This window comes from Chenopodium album, chromosome 11 (genome assembly GCF_948465745.1).
Source record: "Chenopodium album chromosome 11, dcCheAlbu1.1, whole genome shotgun sequence".
NCBI classification, from domain to species: domain Eukaryota; kingdom Viridiplantae; phylum Streptophyta; class Magnoliopsida; order Caryophyllales; family Amaranthaceae; genus Chenopodium; species Chenopodium album.
The window spans coordinates 13,194,402-13,218,085 of NC_137844.1; the positions used below are offsets into that span (position 1 = coordinate 13,194,402).

The following is a 23,684-nucleotide window of genomic DNA, read 5'->3' on the forward strand; positions in this document are numbered from 1 at the left end:
ATATCAACATAGTCCAAGCATCACGGAATTCATTAAAATATGGATAAATCCCTAAACTTTCCATTGCAATTATGAGCTCCGCCACATAAGCATATGTACTTGGTCCCTAAACTTTCGATAGTGTAATAAATTATGCCTAGTCATCTTGTTAGTCCCTAAACGTTCATTGTTTAGTAAAGTAAATGCCAACTCAACATCCGAAGGTCCCTAAACTTTCTTTAAAATATTATTTAATTTTTTGCCACATGAGCACTTTGGTCCCTAAACTTTGGTGACTCTTTGGGAGAAGGGTAAGAGATCCCCACCTCTTGGAAGGTGACAATCTTACCACTAGACCAAGCTTAGCTTGGTTTGTTCTTGCAATTAATCTAAGTTGATGTGAATCAAGAGGGGAATTCTTTTGAAGGATTTAATGTACTTTTAGAAGGTTTTAATAACTTCATTATAGGCTGCCCAAACAAGGAAATAAACAAGGAAAGGTTCAATAGATCAATTGAGAATGAAGGAAGCTTGATCACCAAGGAAGAAGATTTGCAGCAGTTCACTTCCGGCGATGATGACGATGCACACGCGCCAGCATCCCGGCACCGGATTGAGGCCAGCTACACGCCGGTCAGGCGCGTGTCACCTATGGTGGCGCGTGAGGGTATTTTTAGGCGGCGGTGTGAAATGGTAGTTTTTAAATACTTAGTTTTTTTTAGAGTTTTGCTTGCAAGTTTTTACCTTTCACTTGAAAGGGTTTTTCTTGGTTTAAACACTTAGGATTAGGTTTATTTTCTGATTATTTAGTTGCTATAAACTTCCTAAGTATATTAGGAAAGTTTTTAGTTAATTAAGTAAAGTTTGTTTAGGATTAGTTTTAGTTTTTCTATTCTAATTAGAAGTAGTTTCCTATTCTAGTTAGGATACTTGGGGGGCAAGGTTAGGGGTTTGTCCTAATCCTTGTAGCGATGGAATTAGCTTATTTTTAGTCTATAAATAGGGGAATTTCGTGGCTCTTAGAGACATAGAAAATCAGATTAATTTCAATAAAAATTGTTTAGCTTTGCTTAAACGTTTTCTTGCTAGTTTTCAATTCAAGGAGTTGTTTGGATAATTAGAACGTGCAATTCTTAGTTCTAGGAGTAGTCTAAGATTTGTTTATCAAAATACTTAGTTCTAGGAGTAGTCTAAGTAGTTTGATTAGGCATTGAACTCGTTCCAGGAGTGGTCGTTTTCAAGGTCATATCCGGTTACTTTCAATCGTTTTTGGTTCGAATTTCTTATCAAGAACGAAGCTTTATTCTTATTGTGTGATTTTAGATTCTTTATTAATTTAAGGGGTTTAAATCCACATCATAAGTACTCTTATAATCTTATTATAATATCTGGGTATCAAAATCTGCCTTCAGACTTCAGTTGTCTGTTTCTGAAAATAACACCAGTGAACCACTACTCTCTTCCTCAAACTCCCAACTCCCAATTATCAGCTAATCTTCTATCAAAAACAAAAAACAATGGAGGTAGGGTTTTTGGGTCCGGGTATAATGGGCAAAGCCATGTCCATGAATTTGCTGCGCAATGGCTTCAAGGTTACTGTTTGGAATAGAACTCTTTCCAAGGTAATCCGCTGCAAAATTCATTCTTTTTTTCAATTGCTTTTTTTTGCTATGAAATTGATGTATTTGGAGCTATTTGGAGCTTAATTCTGTTCATTCATCAGAGCTCATGGTTTTAGGGTCTTATTTCCATCATTTATGTATGTATTTAAATTATGAGAACATTTGTTAGTATTCAAAAAACATCACTTTTATATGGGATTATTGGCTGATGAAAAGAGAAACCCAGAAAATGGGAGGCTAGCTTCCCAGTAGGTGGCGGGCAGGCGGGTGCCGAAGATTTGATCGGAATGTTAATCATTTGAAAGAGGTTCTAAACTTCTGAGACAGCAAATTTTTGTTACTATATGATGGTTCATGTATTAGTTGAATCATAGGCAGATGGGGAGATTACAATCTTTAGTAGTTAATATGGAGTTGTGTTGTATTGGGAGTGTATTTTGAGCTTTTTAGATGTTAATTGTTGAAGTTTTGATTATGAGGAATATGAGCACATGGTAGCTACAAATACTGGCCTTTTTGATAGGAGGTAATTATTGGCCTCGTTATGTTTGAATCCTGTTCTTCCATCCTGCTCCTCAATTTTTTTCTTGCACCCATATATCGAGTATTTCTGAATAAAGCTTGTTCCTGCAACTTATCATGTGGCAATGAAATTAAGTTGCAAGAAAGTGGGTATGAGAAATGCTGATATAGAATAGCAGAAAAGATTTTAAAATGTTTACTTCAATTCAAGTAGTATTGGAAACTCTAGCAGTCTTTTTGTTGATACCAACGACAAACAGTGTGGTGATGTGGTCTGTTCTTTAGATTTATTTGTTAAAATGAATTGGAATTATAACAACCTTTCGTGCTCCTGTGAAGCACTTACTGTTTAATTTTGAAATTTATGAAGCAGGGATATCCTTTTAGTTCTCCGCTATATGTCTTTGGTACAAAGTCCCCTGCCTTAGTTAGTTAGTTGCGTAGCCTCTTTAAAAGTATTTGGGCAATGTCAATGAGGATAGCTTGTGCCACGAAAAGGTTTCCTAAACTTACATCAGGGTTTGGAAGAATATAATATGGATCTTAAACTAGTAAAATATCTGTAGTTATTTTATTTCTGGCCGTGAAAGCAGAGATATTCAATGCTTATTGATCCGAGGTTATCAATTATATTTTTTTACCGTGAATAACCTTTTCATCTGGAATCCTTGATGAGTATATCTATATTATAATCTTAGCTATATGTATTGTCTCATATAACCAGTGTGATGAACTTGTGGAACATGGAGCTGCTGTTGGAAAAACACCTGCAGCTGTGGTCAAGAAGTGCAAGTATACAATTGCAATGTTGTCGGACCCCTCAGCTGCCATTTCGGTTGGTAAATTAGTGCTGAATGCTTTGTCAAATCATGAAGATTTATTATCTGATCATAATTCATGATTCTTTAGGTTGTTTTTGATAAAGATGGAGTCCTTGAGGAAATTTGCAATGGAAAAAGCTATATTGATATGTCAACTGTCGATGCTGATACATCCATAAAGATCAGTGAGGTCTGTATTGTATATTGATTTCTAGTGGAGACTTGTAGTGCTTTGTTATGGTTTATGTCCGCGTGATTCTGATTCCTTTTTCCAGATTTCTGAACATCACCTTTTCCATTATTTGTGGTTTGACTCAAATCTTTTATGCTTTACATTTGAACTACGATTTCCAATGTAGGTTTTCCAAGTGTAATTACACTGTATTGTCTCCAGTCTAATAAGCAAATTGAATAATTTAAAACCCGGGTTTGCTCAAGACAATCATATATTGCTAGATTTTGTTGAGATATCTTGATGACCTACCGCATAACCAGAGAATAATTGGCTGTCTTGTATGGATCATGGTGGTAATTAGAGAATTTTTTTCTCGTCTCCAAATTCTGGGATGATCCTAGCTCTTTATTGGTGTTTGGCTGTGTTTTTGTTGACTTTGAGTTGCAAATAAAATTTCCATCTCCCAGCAACCTCAGGTGATTGATTACCAGTCTGTGTTGTGGTTCATACTACATTTTTTTTATACCTTTTGCTTCAGCAGAATTTCCTCTTTAAAACCTCCAACTTCAATTTGATTTGCAGGGAATTATATCCAAGGGTGGGCGATTTCTTGAAGGTCCCGTTTCCGGTAGCAAAAAACCTGCAGAGGATGGTCAATTGATTATCCTAGCCGGTGGAGAGAAGGTAAAAAGACGGGTGTTTGTCATACATGTAATAACTTATGACCACATCCTATCTGCTTTACTACTTCAGTTCGGAGTGATTTTTTATTTATGTTTTATTTATAATTCAGTTATTAAGAGTTGGTAAGGCTTTGATTGATTGATTATTCAGAGTTGGTGTTCTAGTGAGCATCTTTAAATTGCTTTTTTCTGTAAATTTGCTTGACGAGCCTTGATTCTGTATCTAGATGGTTGATGTATGACGATGGCCATCTTTAAACATTCGTTGATGGCCTTTTAGTATTTTCTGTACCACATGGATAGTTGCTTAAGACTTCTAAGTGTTATGTTTTGTAACTGTAGGGGCAATGTGATGAGGCAATTCCAATTTTTGATGTGCTCGGGAAGAAGTCTTTCTTCTTGGGGCAGGTTGGAAATGGAGCTAAAAGGAAGCTTGTGGTCAACATAATAAAGGGCAGGTGAGGGTTTTTTTCCCCCAGAATTAGTGAATATTCTGTATTTGCATTTCCACTTTCTGTAAAAATTCAGCGATAGATACTAGGGTAGAGATTTAAAGACAAGTCACCTGTACTCCTGTAGAACAAGATAACCTGATATCCTGTGCTTCATTCGACTTGCAACTTATATTAGTTACATCCTTATTGTGGACATGACATGACTTCATGGTTGTCTTCTGCCTTTCATAATTAACAAAGCACAAAGCATGTATTGACTGCACTTCAGATCAGTTTCTGTGGTTTTATACTAACAATGTTTAGAGCTGTGTACATTTGGACCTCTCTTGACCCATTTATTGACTTCACTTGAAAGCAAATTCTCTGTTAATTTTATGTCTTTATACTAACAAGTTGATGGGATCAAACTTGGTTATTGAAAATATTATATTGGTTTCAGTCTGCTGGGAATTTTATGGGGAACAACCTCTATTTTTTTTGTGGAGTTGATAAGTAATTTTTACACTAGCCAAACACACACTGGATGGTGGTGGCTGTTTTGCTTTTGCCTTAAAAAAGAAAGCCGTGAAGGTTAATTCGTTTTGTGTCCGTTATAATCTATATTTTAAAGCCATTGAAGATTATTCAATTTGTGTCAATGATTATTAAGATGGGGAGGACTGCTTATTGTCATCATTAATGTTTTAAATTGCCTAGTCCTCACACGCAACCTTTACATTCCCTTGCTTCAGTTGTTCTACGTTATTTAGTCCGTTTGCTCTCTAGTCAGGTTCAGGGTTTGGGTACGTAAATTTGGGAAAGAAAGACACTGATTAAGAAATGACAACAATGTTGACCTTTTCTAGCATACCAATCTAAAAAAGCTCCATACTTTGCACTGAATGGTAATATCAACTGTGTCACTTGGAGCCTAGGTGTTAGAATCCGATTCTTTTTGATGTATTAGATTCCCTCTAGATGCTTTCTTAGAGTTTAGTTTATGTTTCCTAAGCTTGAGGTCCCATTATTGTATTACTGTCAATTCAGTGTTCACTAGGGATTCTCCTTATAATCAAATTAAAGCTCTTTAGAGGGTGAATGATTAATGAAATCTTAGCTTTCTACCAAGTGTTGGCTTGCTTTTATGCTTGTTTGTTGTTAGACCTTTATAGATATTGTGACCTACTTGCATATTAGATCCCCTCCAACCCAACTTGATGCACTAAGAACCTGTGGCTTGTACCCGCCTTGAAGTATCGGCCGTCACAAGCCCCGACCACCCGCACTCCGTCGCCCAAATAGATGTGAGTGCTCCTGTGATTTTATTGCCCGTTTGTGTTGCTTTGTGCTCACAAGCCCCACTTCCGCTCAAGGCTTGCGTTCTTGCCGCCAAAAGGCAAGAGCACGCCGTACGTTTCGGGACCCAATATCCCGGACCGTGACACTAGGACTCTTTTTTTTTTAGTTTAACCTGGTACTAACTCATTTTAGCTTTTATATTCTCAAATTTTACTCTATAAAACAATCTTTTAATTTAAGTTGGCTAATAATTAAGGATACATCTTCCTTGATGAGGTCTAAAGATGGGCACGGGCCGGCACGATTCCGGCACGACACGGCACGGCGGCCCACCTGTGGGCCGTGAACAAAAATCTGGGAATCGGCACAGGCACGAGGCACGGCGGGCGGCACGGCACGTGGCACGGCCGGGCGCGGTCCGGCACGGCACTCATAATTTTTTTTTTATTATATGTATTGTTGTTTTTCTGCTAAATTAATAGAATTATTTATATAAACTTAAACATAATTAGATAAATAATTTATATAACCTTAATTAAAATAAAGTTGTTCAAAACAAAATATATATATTAACATTAACATAAACATAAATTAATAACATTATTTATATAAAATTAAGTTGTACTAATATATATATATATATATATATATATAATCGTTTTTAATTTACATTTTTTTATTTATATATATATATATATATATAAAAAAAAAAGTGGCACGGTCTGGCCCGCGGCCCGGCCCGGCCCGCCAGGCACGTGGGCTGGGGTGTGCCAAATTTAGGCACGGCCCGCGGCGGCACGGCACGGCCCGTTGCCCATTTTTACTGAGGTCCAGTGTGTTGTTTTCGGATCTCAATAGAACACATGACTGATTTATAATTAACCCAACAACAAGGATCCGGTGACATACCCGCTGTAGGTTGGTTCTGGAGAGGTCTTGATGCAAATTTAACTAACTGCAGAGTTTGCTCTTCAATACCTGCAGAAGTAGCATAATTTGTTTGTCTGATGACTTTGACCATTGGCCATCATTAGATGCCTGCGAGTTCCTCAAAGGCCTGTGGAACAGCTTCTGCTTAACTCATATTTAATCTGACACTTTGTTTTATAGCATGAGAAACTGTCTATTACCTTAAAATTCGGAATTTTTAGGCTTTTGGTACTGTGTTTGCTTCAGTATGATGAATGCATTTTCAGAAGGGCTGGAATTGACTGAAAGCAGTGGACTAGATCCTCATACTCTTCTTGATGTGCTGGTAAGATGGCTCATGTGACTTTTAATGTATCTTGTTGGTTTGGATGGGAACTAAAATTACTTTTCCCTAGAACTTGGGAGCTATGGCTAATCCAATGTTCAAGATGAAGGGCCTTCAATGCTTCAAAGTAAATACCCCCCTGCGTTTCCTTTAAAGCATCAACAGAAAGATATGAGATTCTCTTGCCCTTGGAGACGAGAATGCTGTTTCAATGCCAGTAGCAGCTGCTGTAAATGAGGTGAAAATCTATCTGTTATATTGAATAATTGTCTTATGCATACACTAGTAATATTAAATTCTCCAAAAATGACCTGTTTTCATGTATTTATTGCTCTCAAATTTTGCCTCCGGACAACATTTTTTCAAGCCTAGAAAGGTGGGCATCAAGGTGCTTCTTGGGGTCCCCAAAAGATCCTTGAGGCCTATGTGGTACCCAGAACCATTGAATTCATTCCTTAGCTCATGACTTTGTACCTTTCGTAATCATGTCTTAAATCGCCCCCACCTTGGTCATGTCTTGGGTCTTGCTCATGCCTCGCCACTTCAAAGATGATCCTAAAGCAAGCCAACACCCTACCCTCTAGGGCTCTAGGTTATTGATGTCATCTTCTCTTATTTCATCTGAGCTTTAAACTCTGCAGTATTTCTGAGATTCTCTGCACCTTTATTCTAAAGTAAAATTTTCAAACAGGATAGACCATTTGTCCTAGTAGTAAAATACGAAGTAAAAACTAAGCATTTTTGTGGTCATCCTAGATTTAGATTATATTAGGGAATATGCAAATTCTGTGTGCCGTCAGATTAAAAGATTAATAAGATTTGTGTGAATGGTGAACTGAAAGGGCATATTGCACATAAAGCATCTATAAATCTATAATGACATTTTGTAAAAACCAAGCTTCCTTCTTTTTCATGAAAAGCCCTCGTCTGAAATTATTAGCCTTGATTAAACATAATTTCTGTATCTAAACAGACTATCGCTATCTGATCTAATCTGAACATACATGTGCTATGCTGAGTCTTGCATAGTTTGTATGCAAAAAGAGTTAAAATGTAGTGGTTGTCAAATCTGATTAGCGTTACCTTTCATATTCTATTCAGGCATTCAAAAAGGCTAGAAGCATGGGTCTTGGAGATCAGGATTTTTCAGCTGTGCATGAAGCAATTAAGGGTCCTAAACACCCATAATTACGAAGTGCACAAATCCTATTTCAGACAGGAACTTGATGGAAGATTACAAGTTGTATGTGTGGTCGATTGATTACCACAGACACCTATCTTACAATTTCCTTAGAATTGATGCATAAGATTATTGAGCATTATGTGATTTTTGTGCTAAGATTGTACAAGTACGCGAATTATGGAGGAGAGTATAGCGAGAAAGGTCAAGATCTTGTATTCATAATAATAGCACAACATTGAAGTAGTCTTTTGAGAGGCAAATTTCAGTAGTGTCAGCTTCATATACGTCTTTAAGTGCATTTTCGATTACAGCCAGGGGTTTACGAGTGGGTGTCTAAGTAGGATCTCTCAGTAATGAGATTGTTGGCAACTAACACCGCAAGCAGAGACACACTACCTTCAATAAAGTACAATCTATTAAAAGAATTAGCTTTCGGTTTGAGTACAGGGAAGGTTTTCACAAAACAGGTACATGCAAATGAACGCACTTGTGTAAGTGCACACACTCGGAGTACAATTGAAAGCGCTTAGTTTTGTGGCGCTTAGTTTTGTGGCCATAGTTAGGAGTCGAAAAGACATCAACGACGAGTGATTTGTCAATTTACGACATTACCTGAAGTCTGAAGCCATCTAATCTTTAGATTGCAAGGGTTCGTATCAGTGTCTCACTAAATTCTTTATCTTATGAAAGACAACATATCATACTCACATGATGCTATAGGTAGTTGGGTACATAGAAATCCCACTGCATACAAAGTGCCCTTTATTCCACAAGTGCAACTTCCTTGTAAACTCACCCTTTTGCCCTTCAATACCTTTCCAACATTGGTATCATTTCATAGGATATATATACTTTGGAAGCGTTTTTGCCTTGATCATACTGTCTCAACTTAATAGGATTTATTTCAACAAATCGAGAAAAAATTAAAACACTTGTTTACGATCTAAACAAATACTTAACTTTTGTAAGGAAGCTTATATAAGAATTTCAAATTACATCATAGAGTACTAAATAACACAACTTGATTTTATTATAGATAATAATAATGATAAACTAAAAAAAAAAAAAACATTGTGTTTCTAATAAAATTTAGAATGTGCAGGGGTTGGAAACCATTGGGCGGTTGATTTCAACAAGACAATAAGGTAGATTGGATAACCTCAAAACCTCGTTTAATCTATAAGGATAAAAGTCAGCGTGTGCTTCATAATTTATATAAACTGTGTTACAGTCAGTGAAAGCAGTTATATCAGGAGTTATGAAAGCGCTGTCAGTGGATGAGGCCGAATCATCACTATCATCACCATCATCTTCTTGAGGTAGAATCTGTTGTAATGGCAAGGGCAAGTGCAAGGGAAAGGGCAAGGATGATACTGTGGTGTTGATTTGAACTGATGAGTGATCAATTATAGGCTGTTGGCGCACATATTTTGCTATTGAAACTAAACTCTCTGTATATGCAACAAGAGTGTCATAAGCAGGAATTCCAAGGGATTTCATTTGTTTGGTAGTCAAATTGAGCAACGTTATTGTATCATCATAGCTGAACACAATCTCACTGCTGTTCCACAATACCATACTCCAAGTTGATGGCCATCCAGGCAGGCTGACATTGAGTACTTTGTTCCAAACACCGGTTGGACCATACCCCGAAAGAACCCAAATTTGCAGGCTTAAACCGCTCCCATTTTGATCAATAGAATACACACTAGGTTGGTTGGAGCCGTGATTCAAAAAGCCAAGTATTTGTACATCAGGAGGCAAAGGGGTCTCGACAAAAACCTCATCAACCACATCGAACGAGAGAAGAGAGTCTCTTCTCGTTTGAGCGGGATAAACATAGCTGTGATCCAATATCCAATTATACATGCGACCATTACAAGAAGACGTGTCCCCCACCGTCATTTCTGGATCAAATTGAACATTTTCATAAGCATGATGGAGGCGCCTCCAAGAATTAGTAGCTAAGGAGTACAACCACACAACACTGTGATCAAAGCCATTGTAATTCCAATCATACAAACCAACTACCTTGTGAAGCCAAAGCCGTAAAAATAGCAACTAACAGGATTGTTGTTGTCATCGAGCAAGGGAGCGAGTTTAAAGACTTCACGAGTAGCCGGGTTCCATAACAAAAGCACATAAGCAACATCAAAATGTCCTTTGATAAGACTGATAAGGAAGAGGCCGTTACATGGCCCCACAACCGAGATTTGTTGGATAATATCGCGATGATAGATTTGAAAGCGGAGGGGGTCATAGGCAACGGCGGGGCGGAATTTGAAGGCGGTTTTAAAAGTAAGGGTTCGTTCGTAGTTTTTGTTAGATTTCGGGAAAACTCCTCAGATTGGAGTGTGTACCATTGATTATCATATATAGAGGTTTACAAGAGTCGTAATCCTATTATGATAAGGATACGAGGTATAACAAAATATATACAAAATTATCCTAATCTGTGACAAATATTATCGTAAATATAATATCTATCACACCCCCGCAGTCGTAGCGGGAGGAGGTCGTACGCTAAGACTGGACCTGAATTCCAGAAATAATTCTCGCGGTAGGCCTTTTGTGAAAATGTCCGCAAACTGATATCTAGAGGGAACATGGAGAACCCGGACTTGCCCCAAAGCAACCTTTTCTCGAACAAAATGAATATCCATCTCCACATGTTTGGTGCGTTGGTGCTGTACCGGGTTGCCAGAAAGGTAAATAGCGCTGACATTATCACAATAGACGATAGTAGCCTGCCGTAAAGGACAATGTAACTCAAGTAAAAGATTACGAAGCCAACATGCCTCAGAGACAACGTTTGCGACACCTCGATATTCTGCTTCTGCACTCGACATAGATAATGTATGTTGACGCTTAGATGACTAAGACACGAGGTTGTCCCCAAGAAAACAACAATAGCCCGAAGTAGAACGCCGGGTATCGGGACAACCTCCCCAGTCAGCGTCAGTGTAAGTAATCAAGCGATGAGAAGTAGTAGGATATAAATGTAAACCGTGATCAATGGTACCCTGAACATAACGCAGAATGCGTTTCAATGCCTCATAGTGAGGTTCCCGAGGATCATGCATAAAAAGACACACCTGTTGTACCGCATAGGAAATATCTGGCCTGGTGAAGGTGAGATATTGAAGAGCACCTGCTAAACTGCGATACAAAGTAGGATCCCGAAAAGGTGCTCCTGAATCTACACTAAGTTTGGACTTAGTGTCAACTGGAGTGGCAGCAGGTTTACAAGAGGACATACCTGCACGCTCTAGAATCTCCTGTGCATACTTTTCCTGTGAAAGTAGCAAATAAGAAGGTTTTCGGGTCACTGCAATTCCCAAAAAATAACTCAGAGGCCCCAAGTCAGACATAGGAAACTCAGTTTGCAACTGAGAGATGATCCCTGTACGCAACCTGTCAGATGAGGTAGCTAAAATAATATCATCAACATATAGGAGCAAATATGCCATATCATCACCCTGCCGAAAAGTAAAAAGAGAGTTGTCACTCTTGGCAATGACAAAACCCAATTTGATGAGAAAATTTGCAAAGCGTTGGTACCAAGCTCTGGGAGCTTGTTTTAAACCATAGAGAGCCTTGCGGAGCCGACAAACATGAGAGGGAGCCCTCCGATCAACAAAACCCGGCGGTTGATGCATATAAACAGTTTCCTGCAAATCACCATGTAAAAAGGCATTTTTGACATCTAATTGATGTATCGACCACTTTTTAGCCAATGCTAAACTGAGGACAGTACGAATAGTGGCCGGTTTAACTACCGGACTAAAAGTCTCATCACAATCCACACCTATTTCCTGCGACCTGCCATCACATACAAGACGAGCTTTGTGCCTTTCAAGGTCACCATTAGACTTGTATTTATGCTTGAAAAGCCACATACAATTAACAATATTCACCCCCGTAGGCCTAGGCACCAAATCCCATGTCCCTGTTCTAATAAGAGCATCAAATTCATCTTGCATTGCCGCATTCCAGTTAGGGTCATTAAGAGCATTTTTATATGTCTTAGGGAGCGGTGATTTATGTGAAGGGATGGTCATATTAGCTTGGTGATATTTAGGGTTAGGTTTAAAAATTCCATGTTGACTACGAGTCACACGTGGGGAAGGTGGTGGGGGATGAGTGGGCCGAATGGGCATAATGCCCCTCAATGGTGGGGGCGTGTATGTGGAATTGTTTGTAGGTAGAGTAATGGGTTGGATTGGTGAATTTAAGGAATTAGAGGAAGTGGGCTGATTTGGTGAGGTGGGCCCAAAAGGGAGGTTAGTGGAAATGGGTTGATTTGTGCGCAAGGGTGTAGTGGGGTTTGTTAGTGGGCTGCTAGGTGGCGGATTGATCTGGTTTGGTGAGGGAAACAGATCAGTCCGATTGTGGGCTGCGGGTGTGGAGTGTGGGCCGCAGGATTGGGGTGTGGTATGCTGCCATAATGGAGAAAGAAGTGGGCTTGGGTTAGTGGGCTCCAAGAAGGTGTAGTCCGAATTTCTGAAATTTGGTAGATTTCGATAGGGAAATTGAGACTCATCAAAAGTGACATGTCGGGAAATAATAAGCTTATTTGTAGATAGATCTAGACACTTATAACCTCTATGGTTTGCGGGGTATCCCAAAAAGACACAAGGGGTTGATCTTGGAGCTAATTTGTGTGAGGCCGTAGCCGATAGATTAGGAAAACAAAGACACCCAAAGACTCGCAAATGATCATAGGACGGAGTTTTACGAAACAAGGCATAAGCGAGAGTCCCATTGGCAAGAGCTTTGGTTGGCATAATGTTAAGAAGATAAGTTGCCGTTTCTAGAGAATCTACCCAATAAGGAGGGGGAATCGAAGCATGAATAAGAAGAGTACGAGAGATGTTATTCAAGGTTCGGATCATGCGTTCAGCCTTCCCATTTTGAGATGAAGTGTGTGGACAAGAAAAACGGAAAACTAAACCATTAGTGACACAAAATAATTTAAAAGGTTCATTATCAAACTCCCTACCATGGTCACTTTGAAAAGATTTAATTGGCCGTTCAAATTGATTGGCAACATAAGCTCTAAAATTCAAAAAAGATTAAAAGGCTTGTGATTTGAATTTTAATGGAATAGTCCACACAAAATGAGTAAAATCATCCAATAGTACTAGATAATATTTGTGACCTTGATAACTACGAATAGGTGAAGTCCACACATCGGCATGAATGATTTCAAAAGCAGTAGAAGTAGTACTATTTGAATTATGAAACGGTAACCGAATATGTTTTCCTAATTGACAAGAAACACAAAAAATAGAGTCATGCTCCTTATTACATGAAATTAAATTTTTAGACCTAAGAAAGCTTAAAATAGAGTTCCCGGGATGTCCAAGACGATCATGCCAAGAGGGTGAGGTGGCAGCAATGAGTGATGTTGCAAGACAAGTGGATGGGCTAGTGGTATTGGTTACTGGATATAAGTCCCCCGAACTATTGCATCTCGTTATTACCTTCCCCGTATGTAGATCATTCATAGAAAAACCAAATGGGTCAAATTTAATAGACACAGAGTTATCAGATGTGAATTTTCGAACAGAAATAAGGTTTTTGACAATTTGAGGTGCTAAAAGAACATCATGAAGTGCAAGAGGAGGTTTTGAATAAGGTAGAGTGGTGTGACCATAACCCGTTACCGGAATGCGACTTCCATTACCAACTAAAATATGATTATTATTGCTCAAATTAAACAAGGGCATGAGAGTACCTGAATTATTTGTCATGTGAGATGTCGCACCCGAATCCACGTACCAAGAGTTGTCTTGCGGAAGGGTCATGGTGGCAAAAGAATTACCCAAATCCGTAGGAGTCATCGGTGGTCCATAAACCGGAGGCTGTTGATAAGCCGGATATTGGTATTGGGCTTGATAAGCCTGTTGTGGGAATTGAGGTGCATAAGTAGGCCTGGAAGGTGCAGCATTGGGCCGTTCTTGTTGAGGGTAAGGAAAGGGTGCAGCTGGAACCCAATGAGGAGGTGGCTGCTGTTGGGCCCAATTTGGAGGTGCGGCCCATTGATTTTGTTGGGGTGGGTTTGATTGTTGTTGCTGCTGATTGCTATCACGACCTCGACCCCTCCCTTTTCCTTTGTTGTTGCTGCCACCACGACCGCGTCCCCTGCCAGCACCCCTGCCGCCGCCACCGCCACCGGTCCTCTGCTGTTGTTGTGAGTGGCTTGGCGGTGGTGGTTGTGTGGCATTGTTACCGGTGGATTGTAGAGCCACGAACGACGAAGTTTGTGTGCCTTGGTCATTGGAGCGCCTTGTTTCTTCCAAAAGGAGACGAGAACGAGCTGTCTCGAAAGACGGAAGGGGGTCCGTCTGTTGAATAATTGTGGCCACGGTATCATAATCCGTATTAACTAGCCCTGAGACAAGGCGAATGACCAGTTTTTGCTCCGAAACCGGTTGATCGACGGCTGCCAATTGATCTTTTAAGACTTTCAATTGTTGACAGTAGGAATTGATATCGGCAAAATTTGAAAGATGAAGGCTATTGAATTGATTTTCGAGGTAGACGGCTCTAGTATTTTTATTATCTTGAAACAAAGCCTTCAATTTGTCCCAAATTGCCTGAGCCGAGTCGCCTCTGCCAAGAACAGTAGTAAGTAAGTCCATGGAGATAGTGCCATAAATCTATTGTTTAGCAATGGAGTCAAGACGAAGCCACAAGGAATCTGAAATATCAGCCGGACGCGGAGTCTTTGGATCAATATGATCAAGGACGTGAAAAGCATGACAATGAACCTCGAATAACTCGACCCAATTCGAGTATTGAACCTTTTCCCGATCAAGAATCAAAGGTATAGCGTTCTTGATGTTGTTGACGGAAAGGGCCGGATGGTATTCCGTTGATGGTGGAGGAGGTGGTGGGGTGGGTTCATCGTCTTTAGCCATGACATAAGAAATTAAGAGATGATGGCAGAATGAAATATGTGCAAGTGATCCTATGGAAGTGCTAACTAGAAGACAAAGAAGCAAAGAGCTGCACAATATATTACAAGTCAACGAAGGAAAAAGAATTTGGGTATGAATTAACCAGTTAAGAAATTGCGGAAACGAAGGTCCCAAATTAAAAACAAAAAACCAAGGAAAGTTGGAAAAAAAAAATTTAATTTGAGATCGAAAACCTAAGCTGTGATACCATGTTATATATACAAAATTATCCTAATCTGCGATAAATATTATCGTAAATATAATATCTATCAGTTTTGGTTTTGGGAGGAAAATAAGGAGATGGAACAACCTAACTTAAAAAGGGATAAAAGAGATTGATGAGATTTCGAACGACTGGAATAGTGTTTAGTAGCAAACTCAGGGGATCGAATTAAAGACAACCAACCCTTACTCACACAAGTAAATCGAATCAATGATTTAACGGGCAATCGACTCAAAATCTCAATCAAACAATCTTGTTTCAATTCAATGTCCGTCATTTCCAATTCCAAATCCAATTGACGATTACCTGCAATGGAATTCAGGAATTTGCAGAAAACAAAGAAATTTTCAATCTTTCTGCTATTTAGTGTTAACCCTAATTGATTTTACCAAACCAACTGAAACGTAACAAACAACACAGACTCAAAAGAGATGAAACAACACAGACTCAAAAGTGATGAATACCTTACTCTGCAGATTTTTGTGTTGGGCTACGGTATTCAATGAATTTGCAGAAAGCAGGGGATCACTTCGTTCTTTGGAATTGAAAAACCAGCACTACCGATGCTTTTATAGCAGAAAAACGGAGGTCTAATAACGGAATTCTACTCGTATGATGGTTTTCTTCACCTATTTTAATCTTAGACGTCCATTTGTTAATTAATCTCAACCGTTTATTATTATTTTTTTCCCTCTTAAGTATCCAAAATTATTACCGAGTAAATTACAGGTAAGCCCATGCGATATGTTTTTTTAAAAAAGGGTTTTTCTACATTATAACCCTCTAACTTTTCGTTTTCTACGATATGCCCTCCTTTTTAAGAAATCCACATTATAACCCCAAAATACGTTTAGTTTCTATACGATAACCTTGCCGTTAACAAATTCCGCCAGTGGGGCCTACTCACCACTTAATAATATTTTTTTACCGATTTGCGTGTTGAAAATGGTTCTGTTAAAGGTTTTGGGGGCTTTTTGAACTTTAAAGAACCAAATTGAGCTCAGATTTAGCAAAAAAATTACATAAATGCCCCGTTTTGCATATTAAAAATGTCTCGATTTGCATGTTTACGTATTTAATATGCAGAACGAGACATTTGTGTCATTTTTTTTTTCAAACTTTGAGCTCAATTTGGATCCTCAGGGGACAAAATAGCCCCCAAAACCTTTAACGGAACAATTTTTAACACGCAAATCAATTAAAAAAATAATTATTAAGTGGAGGGTGGGCCCCACTAACGGAATTTGTTAACGGCGGGATAACAGCAAGGTTACCGTATAGAAACTAAATGTATTTTGGGGTTACAATGTGGATTTCTCAAAAAGGGGGGCACATCGTAGAAAACGGAAACTTAGAGGGTTATAATGTAGAAAAACCCTAAAAAAAAAAAAGTTCTCACGAAAAGATATTTTGTATAAAATTTTATTTAATTATATATATATATATATATATATATATATATATATATATATATATATATATATATATATATATATATATATATATATATATATATATATATATATATATATATATATATATATATATAGTAGGCATTTTTGGAGAGCATTAGGGATGCCACATAAGCAATCTAATTATTTCGACCAATTAAAAATTAGAATTAGAATTGTATTTAATTTTTGAATTAAAAAATTAAAATGCCACCTAGATAAAAGTAACAAATTATATTTTCATACGGTTTTCTCACTATTGTCGTGTGAAAAGATAAATCTCCAAAAAAAAAAATATCTCCAAAATGATATTTATTAGTTAATAATTTGCTAAATCCCTTATGGGACATACTAACGTGACATATTTATAAAAAAAGAAAAAAAAATACTAACGTGAAATCAATCCAATAAAATAAAAATAAAAAAAATAAAAAATTTATACGGATGATATAAATTTTGATAGTATTTAGGATGAGAAATAAAATTTTTTTCTTAATTATAATTAAATTAAAATTTTGATACTTATTGACGCATCATACGAAACCAACAAAATTTCGTATCAATACAAAACCAAATCTAACAAATTTTGTGTTAGTAATTTTGTGTCAATTTCAGGTCATCAATGGCTGACTAATTCTTAGTTTAATTTTTAAAATCCATGTTTACTTACATTATGTTTATTTGAAATACTTAACGATTATATGTTTATGTCTTGTTTACTAAATTTTGTTTTACATGCATATTTAATTTACTCTGGGAATTGAATTCAAGCAAAAATGATTGGAAAATAAAAATACCAGTTTTTCGTTTGTTTGATGTACTAAACTTCAGCAATGATGAAAAAATTCCAATGCATTAGATTTATTATGAATCATATCTAAAAAAAACCTTGAAAAGGTAATTACATAAAAATACTAACACTATTTTGGTGCATCCTTTGTGAAAAATCAATCGAAAGACCAATACCAAGGTTTGTCCAACGGGCTTTATGTAGCAAACCCGAACCTTTTTAGTGGGCTTGATATTTTATCCAAATTTGTCTAAGTTGTACCCTTGAGTAGCCATTCTAGCTGCAACACCAACCCACAAGCCCAATTTCAAATGTGCTTCATTAAAAAAAGCCCCAAACCAAAAGGAGCCCACCCAAAAAACAGAACATATATATATTTAAAACGCAGCCTACCCAACCGTCATTTATACAAAATTGTCACTTCCAACATCTATTTTTTTAAATATATATATATATATATATATATATATATATATATATTTATAAACTGTCACTTTCAAACTTAAATTTATGAAAGTTATTACTCCTCTCTTTGGTTTTCTCTCTCTAACAATCAAACACAATTCACTCTTTCTCCTTAAAAAACAATCATGGATATTCGAGATGAGATGAAAAATTAAATGGATTCTCCCACAAAAAAAAGGTGATTTTATGTAAATATCACTTAATTTTGTTGAATTTATATGAATATCTCTTAATTTTGTTTGAATATTGTTCGATACTCTATTGTTTGAACTTTTTATTGAAATTGTTAAAAATCTAGTGAAATCAAATGGATACCTTATGTTCATAAAATATTTTGAAATGTTCATTATATTAATATTTGTTATTCGTATGATAAATATTCTTAATTAATGTTCATAAAATGTTCTCATTTTGTCTGTTTATGCTTATGTTCATATTTTAAATGCTTGTGTTCACTTACTAAAATGCATATGTTCATATTTTTTTATGCATATATCTACTTTCTTAAATGCTTATGTTCATATTTTGAATGCTTATGTAAACAATCTGAAATGCATATGCTCACTTTCTGAAATCCATATGTTCATATTTTTTTATGTATATGTTCACCTTCTGAAATGCTTAAGTTCATATGCATAAAAAAATGAACCAATGTATTTGTTCATTTTTTGAATGTGTATGTTCATTTTCTAAAATGTACATATTCATATTTTAATGCATATGTTCAATTTTTTAATGTACTAAATGTTCAATTTTAATGTACTAAATGTTCATTTTTAAATTACTACGTGTCATTTTAATGGAAGTTATACTCAAGTTCGGTTATCATTATTCTAACGCTATAAAATAATACACACCTTAAATCTAAATTTGATTCATCATAGAGAAAATAATTATTGATTTGTTACATGATTGGGAATTTTTAAAAAAAGGGGGAAAGAGAGAGGAGAGAGAAAATGACTACAATAAATTGATATTCATCACAAATATAATTAAGCAATCCAATTGATATACATTACAAATATAATTAACCAATTCAATTGATATTCATCATAAATTCATACAAAACTCAAATATTAAACAATAAATCATCATGAACAATGAAATCATACAAATTACAATTACAAATTGATAAAATTTAATCTCTTTTGAGCTTTAACTTTCTCTCTCCTTAATTTTTCTCTTTCCTCTTCAATAAATTCAATGGATTGTCACTAAAACTTATAGATTTTAAATGAGAGGAGTATATCCATCAAAACATGAATCACAAACTCTAAAAATTATAAAATCAAAGAAACATCTTGTAGGAAGAATGTTGACAAAGGAACTCAAGGAAGAATGTAATACCCCATATTTTTAAACCCGTTTTATGAACTATTAATTATGTTTGGATTTGAATACGTCATAGTTTATTGGGAAAATAATAATACTACCCCCGGTTCTTGTTACTCGCAACTTTTGCCATTTTTGGATGATTCTTTCTTTCCTTTTTTGGTAAGTTTTTAGGCTTAAATTTACCATTTTACCCTTACTTTTTTTTATTCAACCTTATTAAACTACAAATCTGATTATATTAAATTAAACCCAAGCTTAATTAAATTACTCATCCCCAATTTTTTTTTCTCTCTCCTTCTCCAACCCCAGTTTCAAGGTGGGTTTGTCGGTGTTCCAAGCATGGGTTCGTCGGTGTTTCAAGCATGGGTTGCTGCGGTCGCTTGGTCGGTGGGTTAATGAGGTTGATGGTTCGGTGGGTTGACTGAGGTCGGTGGTTTGGTGGGTTGCTTAGGTTAGATCGGTGGGTTTGGTAGGTTGTTGAGGTTAGATCGGTGGATCGGTGGGTTGTTGAGGTTAGATCGGTGGATCGGTGGTTTGCTGAGGTTAGATCGGTGGTTCGGTGGTTTGCTGAGGTTAATTAGATCGATGGGTACGTGGTTTGGTGGGTTGCTGTGGTGGGTTTGATGTGGTCGTGGCTGAATGAGATCGGTGGGTTAGGTGGGGTCGTGGTTTAGTGGTTGTTGGGTTCGTAGGTTAGTGGGTTCGGCAATGCTAGGTTCGATAATGCTGGGTTCGTTGGTGCTTGGGTCGTTGGGTTCGGGGGTAGTCGGTGTTGGGTTTGCTAGATAGGTTCGGTGGTAGGTGGTGGTGGCGGCCTGGTGGGTGGTTGAAGTACAACTAGGTGGTCCTGGTGGTGGTGTCTGGGCTATTTATTTTAAATTTGGTTGAATTTGTTTTTTTAGTTGGATTAGAATTAATACATATTCTTATCTTTCAATAAACATGCTTAGGATCTTTTGCCTAGGAGTCCGCAATGCCTCTGAAAGTTCATTGCAAGTAACGAGAACTGGTGTTAGTAATACATAGTATTATGTTTTGAATTGACTCAAAAGAATTTTATTTAGTTTTATTTACAAAAATCATTTGGTTAAAATTATGTTTTATAAAAGATTTTGGTATGCAAGCCGGGAATTCAAAAGCCGAAAATAAGGTTTTTCTACTTTGTGTGCATCCTTCTCCAAGTCAACATAAAGACCAAAGTTAATACTTCTTCTATAAGCATGACCAAATTCTATTTCTTTTCTTTGAGTTTGACCAAGTGAACTTGGTCACCAAGTTTTGACATCATACTTGACCCTCAAGTTGTTGACATCAATAGCATGACCAAAGTCATAACCTTCCTCTACAAGCTTGAATACTTGACCTCCAAGTTGTTGATATCATACATGATGTCAATAGAGTTCTCAAACTCTATAAGTAGAACCCAAAGTTCAGCCATTTTATGCCAAAACTCTCATCTTTCTCTCAAAGCTCCAACCTTAGCTTCTTTTCTTCTTTCTTTCTTCTTATGTCTTTTATTTTCGTATTAGTTAAGCCCGTATAAGTTGCAAGCCATTTTTCAACCACTTTTGATATTTTTTAGCCTTTTGTTGTTGAGACAAAGTTGTTCCTCTCAAACATTCCTTGAGGTTAGGCTCAAGAATCACCCAATTCGGAGTTATTTACTATGAGATATGACCTTTGCAAGATATGCCTGCTTCTTTCCAATGTGAACCTTCCCGTGAGCTTTGCTACTTTACATTGTTTTGCGGTTAGTCTTCCAAAACTAATATCTATTTTCAATTTATGATTTTTATAAGTTTCATATTTGATTCTTATTTAAAATACTCCATATAATGTTTATTTAGGAGATAGTTCGTGGTTGTAAATTTAGGTGGAATAGTTGTAAAATTCAAGGTACGCACTCGTGGCTAGATCTTTAAATATATGATTTTATACAAATGTGTTTTGTGTTTTGAATGATGAACTATGTTTGGATGTCGAACAAGGATTTATGAATGTTTATGAAATAAATATTGTGAAATGTTTTATTGTTTGATCTTTGGAAATAATTTCAATGTTCTAAAAAGTTGTTTATACACATACTTGAATTAAAATTCATTTTAAAGAACAAGTGATATTGAAATCCTATACATGGGAATTGAAAGGTTGATTTATCAAAGATATATATTGGATTTTTATGACTCCCACTATGCGGAGATAAAATTGAAGGCTATGAGCTATGTATGACCTAGTCTTTCCCCTTGATAGCACTATGTAAGGAGTTACTAGCTTTGGAGGTGTGCAAACTTAGGTGGAAAAATGGTTTACGAAAACATTGATCTTCCATTTCTATTGGAATCTATTTTGGGATAGTCGTTGGTTTTGAAATGTTGATAATTTTTGGAATGCTTCTAAACATTTCTAAATGTGAAATTTCTATTTATGGAAGGTTTGAATAATTATTATTTACAAATGCTAAATCTTACGAAAGCATGTTTAATTAAATAACTTGGTTTTACGTATCTAGCATTGGTATGTACTTAGCATTTTTGCTAATACGTATTTTTAAGTAGATAGGTAATGATGACTCGACGTAATCTAAATGTGGCATTGGGGATAAAGGGAGATAATCATGTAGTCTAGGTTCCATGGTTGACGTTTTGTATGAAGAGTTCTCATATGGTTCAATTTTAAAAGCTATTATTACTATTATTATTAATATAAGTAAAGTATGTATTTCTTCCACTGTAAATCTTTGTTTTGAAAAGCCTTACGTAATCACGTGGCGGTAATGCTCCTAAGTTACTCTCTTAATTAGGTTTTGTAATCATTATTATTGGAGAGTAATTTGGGGGTGTTACAAAGAATGTTGAAGAAGAAAGGAAAAAGAGATCTTGCGTTTTATTAGAAAAATGCTGTGTTTTGATGGTGTTGTAGCTAGTTTAGTTGCATCACTATGTAGCTAAGTGTTTTGGGGTTTTTCTGGTCCCTCGGGAGAGTTACGTCACTAAGTTTGGTCCCACGCGGTCTGTACCTGCAAAAACACGGAGACTTCGGTTGGTAAGAGCTCCGCCTCCGACGATCAAGTTAGTATCAGTCGAAAAATACGAAAAGGTGCGAAAAGGGTAAAAGTGAGATCTTCTCGGATTCCGAGATCAGGTGTTTTCTCTAATGTGAGAGAATTAAGGTGTTTAAATAAATGAGCGTGCCCCTATAATGGGGAAAATCTCGCTATTTATAGGGTCGTTGGAAAATGTGCCCCTTAGGTCATTCTGACCTAATGGGCTGCGCTGTTTTGCGGCTTTCTCAGGAATTGGGCCTCGAAGGCCGCAATTCTTCTTGTCATCTGAGGATGACACGTGTCAGCTGGTGAGTGGTCCATGTTGGACCTATCCAGGGATGACATGTGTCCCTCTCTGATTGGGCCACGTGTCTGGGTATTTTTACCCTAAACATTTGCTCCTCACAGGGGTGACGTGGCAGGCCACGGGGCGCCTGTGACACGCGTCCCCCTGTATATGGTGAACAGTATTTTAACTGTTCACTTTTCGGGAGAATGACGGGGATAAATAACATTTTACCCCCCCCCCCCCCAACATCCCTCATCTTTGACCATTTGCATAAGTTTAGAGAGAGAAAGAGAGAGAATTTTCTAGAGAGAGAGGCTCTGTCACCGCCTGTAGCAGCATTTGTGAACTTTTCCGTCAGCAATTTTGTTGACACAACCGGTCACCGTTTGAGACTCATTTCAGCAACTACAGTAAGGTAACCGTCTATCCTCTTCTCAACTTTTTCAAAATTTTTTTCGTTTGTGTATGTAGTTTTTCAAATAAAATGGATTCTCTATCGACACACACGGGCCGTGTGACACGGCACAGCCTAGGACGGTCAGCCGGTCTCCTGGTACGGCAGAGTGTAGAATTGGGGGTGCCGTCTCTGGATGTTTGGACCTGCTTTGCTCATCCCCGAATCCCACCATCTCTGTGTCTATGCAAGACACAATGGAAAAAGTGAAACATACGGCTACCAAGACGAGAAGAAAACGCTCTCTAGAAGTGCCCGCTGATGAAATTACTCCGGATGAGGAGTATGAGGGATCCGATGAGCGAGCAAGTTCCTCCCCGGGTGACGCCCTGTCTACCCATAGTGACAAAATATTGGAGGAGTCAAACGGTGAAGGACCCGTCTCCGCCTCTATCCAAAATAACTCGGATCCGGTGGATGGCTAAGAAGCCACTAATCGGTCTGGATCCGAAACTTCAAGCTCTTGTTAGGCGGAAGCTAGCTATGAGGTTCAACAGACGGTTAAGGGCCTGTCCATTTCCAACCTAATTGAGGCGCACATGACTGCCTTGGATGTACAGACCCTGAAGTCCAGCTTCAAAGCTTTTAAGGACAAGTATCCCATCGGGCCTAATTGGGAATAAGAGTCCTGCCCGTGGAGGCGACAGTGACATGGGAGGACGACGTTGAGCACGCCGACAACTATTTCGACTGCTA

The 23,684-nt window shown here is 37.3% G+C and overlaps 2 pseudogenes across 1 annotated transcript; one reads left to right on the forward strand and one right to left on the reverse strand.

Annotated features, from left to right (window-relative positions):
- The first annotated feature begins 463 nt into the window (after window positions 1-463).
- Window positions 464-8,233, forward strand: LOC145567408 (glyoxylate/succinic semialdehyde reductase 1-like; annotated as a pseudogene). Its single transcript, XR_014095598.1, has 8 exons — window positions 464-1,601; window positions 2,848-2,958; window positions 3,033-3,134; window positions 3,702-3,803; window positions 4,145-4,260; window positions 6,712-6,790; window positions 6,861-7,028; window positions 7,892-8,233. The product of XR_014095598.1 is annotated as a glyoxylate/succinic semialdehyde reductase 1-like (transcript).
- Window positions 8,234-9,062: 829 nt separating this feature from the next.
- LOC145568614 (F-box/kelch-repeat protein At3g23880-like) lies at window positions 9,063-15,438 on the reverse strand (annotated as a pseudogene).
- Window positions 15,439-23,684: the final 8,246 nt, after the last annotated feature.